Raw genomic sequence first — 3,987 nt, 5'->3', positions numbered from 1 at the left:
TCAGAGGTCGTGGGTTCCAATCCCGGCTCCGCCACTTGTCGGCTGTGTGACTTTGGGCAAGTCACTTCACTTCTTTGTGCCTCAGTTCCCTCATCTGTAAAATGGGGATGAAGACTGTGAACCCCACATGGGACAACATTGATTACCTTGTATCCCCCCCCAGTGCTTAGAACAGTGCTTGGCACATAGTAAGTGCTTAACAAATATCAACATTATTATTATTATTATTATTGGAGATATGGAGAAGTTGTGACTTGCCAAATGTCACACAGCAAATAAGTGGCAGAGCAGGGATTTGAACCCATGTCCTGTGACTCATTCTCATGTCCTGTGACTCATTATTTCTCCACTAGGCCATGCTGCTTCTCAGTTGTAGCTATACTTTTCTTCCTGATCCCACTGGAGTTGCACAATTTGTTTGCTGCTTCATCCATTCAAGTGTCAGCTCCTCGACAGCAGAAATGATGTCTCTTTTTTTTACTCCATTGTACTCTTCCAAATGCCTAATACAGTGTTATGTACAGAAAAAGTGCTCAATGACTGCTGCTGTGGCAGCACTTCTTTGGAAGTAGAGAAGCAGGTAGTATAGTTGCCAGGCGTGCCAGTCAAATATATTAACCAGAAATTTTCAAATGAAAAATATGACAAGACAGTTCCCCAATCTCACAATTCACAGAATTACTTTAGATCCAGATTCCAATCTGCACTCACCCTGCAGAGGTTCCTAGAATGAGAATCTGAGGAAAGCATCAACATCTATAGGGCCAGGAGTTGGATTTTAGTTGGCTTCAAATCAATCTGAGGTTCGGGAAAGTATTCAAAACTTTATCAATTTATAAAATCATCCATCCAGAAGGATACCGATCCAAGCCTATTTTGAGTAGCAAAGAAAATGGAGAAACTGTGTCCTCTAGTGAGGATTGCTTTCCCGCTAAATCTGCGCTGACTTTTTCCACCTCTACAACTCTTCCACCTATGAGCCACAGCAAAAACCATCCTCCAGACTTGTTCAACTCTTCCCCGACACACTTCTTCTTGCTTAATAGTTCCAGGTTCTGTGAAATCCCGTCATTTTAGAATGGTCACTTGTCTGGTTTAATGCCGGACAGTTATTAATTGATTCATTCATTCAATCTTATTTATTGAGCCCTCACTGAGTGCAGATCACTGTACTAAGCCCTTCGTAGAGTACACTATAACAGTAAATGGACACATTTCCTGCCACAAAGAGATTACAATCTAGAGGGAGGGACAGATCAGATATTAAACTGATAAGAACAGATAATAATAATAATCATAATGGCATTTGTTAAGCACTTTGTGCAAAGCACTGTTCTAAGCGCTGGGGAGGATACAAAGTGATCAGGTTGTCCCTCGTGGGGCTCACAATCTTAATCCCCATTTTACAGATTAGGGAACTGAGGTAGTCAAGTAACTTGTCAGAGACAATTGGCAGAGCCAGGATTTGAACCCATGACTTCTGACTCCCAAGCCTGCGCTCTGTCCATTGAGCCACGCTGCTTCTCTATAGAAGATACTACACTTGATCTTAGCCAAAAGGCCAAGAAGCGATCCAGTTCTCAGGCAATGCATCCCCTGCCTAGTATGAATTCAGATCCAGAAACTTTTATACATGGTATTTTATCATTTCTGAGCCTCCCTCCACCTCAGAGTCCTGTGACTTTGCTATGGCACCAGTATTAACAGAAAAGCAGTGTGGCCTAATGGATAGAGCATGGGCCTGGGAGGAGTTCTTCTGACTCCTAACCTGGGCCCTGCCACTCATCTGCTGTATGACCATGAGCAAGCCCCGTAACTTTTCTGTGCCTCAGTTATTTCATCTGTAAAATAGAAATTAAGACAGTGAGCCCCATGTGGGACATGGATGGTGTCCAGCCTGCTTAGTTGTATATACTCCAGCACTTAGTACAGTGCCTGACACATAATAAATGTTCATTTAAAAAAAAGGGGGGGGGGGGGAGCCTGTGAGAGAAGGCTCTGGAGTATTTTGGGGTGGTGGAAGGGTCAGGCATAGCCCTGAAAAAATACTCTAGCTTTGGCTGGAATTAAGATGCTGTGAATAATGCCATTAGTTTAGTGCGCATGCCCAGCATAACTCATGCAACGTCTCAGTGTCTGTTATTCACAAATGTTGTCACTGGCCACTTTATTTTTTCCCCATGAAGACTTCCTCTATTAACCTGGTTTGTGATTCCTACCATTCCAGGAGATGCTTAACGGTTTTGTTTATTTCTGAAAAATTGCATATAATTTTTATTTGCCTCTGATATTTATGTTCTAATATACATTTTTGATATGTTTGCCTATCATTTCTGTTTAAGCTACCTTTATTTCTGTCTTTGTGTGCTTGCCTGTATCCTTCAGTAGATTATAATCCACTGGAGAGAAAGGACTGTAGTTTCTACTTCCTGGCATAATGCTAAAGTCAGTGTGCTGCATCTAATGACTACTCAATAAACGCTGCTGCCTGGCAGATCTTTCCTGACTGTACCCTAGAGAAAAATCTAGCACACAAAATGTCTTTTTCACAGATTTGTCCCTGTAGCCCAAACCGAGAGTTCAGTCAATCTAACAGTGGTATTTATTGAAGTGCTTACCTTGTGTAAAACACTGTACTAAGCACTTGGGAGAGTACAACAGAGTTGGTAGACATATTCTGTGCCCACAATAAGACCTCTAAACTGTATGAGCTCTGCAAATGGTAAATAAAATGGATTGATTGAACGAGCTTACAGGTAAGTGGGCCTATGAGGTCTGATGGGGTCCAGATTTCACCAAATGCCCAAGAGAATAAAAATATGTCCCGAGATTCCTTGTGGGTTGGAATCACGTCTATTGTACTGTACTTTCCCAAATGCTCAGGCCAGTGCTCTGCACACAGAAAACACTCGATAAATACCATTGATTGAGTGAGTGATTGAACCCATAGAAAACCTAGGGATTTACCAGTCTGGTCTATAAATTCAAGGATCCTGGTCTGCTTCCAACCTGAAGGCTTCTTAGTAGATTCACAGTCCATCTGAAATCACAGGGAGAGAATGGACAAGTCCAAAATGTGTTAGCTTTTCAGTTCCTCGCCTTATGAGGTAATTAGATATGACTGGGATAGCTTAAAATGTCCCGAGCTAAGCCAGAATTCTGCAGGCTTTTTCATCTTATTGATTCAGGATTTACATGAAGACTTCAGCCGGAGTTATGCCAGAATTGGTTTCCTGCCAGCCTACGGGTTTTAAAATGTTAACAAACTGCTCACTGAGTTTCTGCTCATGCAACATGACACTCCAAGCCACCAACACAGAAACAGCTCACACAGAAACAGCTCAAATTAAATCAAAAGTGCATCTGTGACCCTCTTGAAGAACTTTTATATACTCGATCCAGGATGTCTGATGTAGATTTTATGTGTGTCTGTGGGAGGCTTAAACTGTCTTCAAACACAAAATTATAATGATCAGATGTCTGTCTTGGTGATTGAAGTGCTTCCTTTAACTGGAATAACAGGAACAAGCAGTGCCAGGAGCTTTGCTATAAATAACCAATTACAGTTTCACTCATTCAAATTACTGATGCTTCTTGCCCCAAGTATCTTACCCATTTGGCAAGATACCAGATTGGTTTTAATTAACAGTTTTATTCTACTAGCTTTGTGCATACAGGTTTCCTAAATTGGAAAGATGTGTGTATTTTTCTTCTTCTTCTTTGAGCCAAATAGAGGTATATTCCCACACTATAAGCATCTTAGTAAACAGAGCGGTGCCACGCTCCTAAAATAAATACCTAAATATTGATAAAAGCATGTCAATCACTACAAGGAAGAAAAAAGTGATAGACCACAACTATTTTTCTTAAGATCATATTGTCACTGATATCAATCTTGATTTTTATCAATAAGACTGTAATGGAAAATTAAGGTACCATTAATTGTCTGTAAATCTGAAAAAGAGAAATCTTATTCCACCAAGCAAC

The 3,987-nt window shown here is 40.9% G+C and overlaps 1 pseudogene; it reads right to left on the bottom strand.

Annotated features, from left to right (window-relative positions):
• Positions 1 to 1,405: 1,405 nt before the first annotated feature.
• On the bottom strand, positions 1,406 to 1,573 carry LOC119926106 (annotated as a pseudogene).
• Positions 1,574 to 3,987: the final 2,414 nt, after the last annotated feature.

This window comes from Tachyglossus aculeatus, chromosome 3, assembly GCF_015852505.1.
Source record: "Tachyglossus aculeatus isolate mTacAcu1 chromosome 3, mTacAcu1.pri, whole genome shotgun sequence".
In the NCBI taxonomy this organism is placed as follows: Eukaryota; Metazoa; Chordata; class Mammalia; order Monotremata; family Tachyglossidae; genus Tachyglossus; species Tachyglossus aculeatus.
This window is presented reverse-complemented; position numbering and strand designations above follow the sequence as displayed.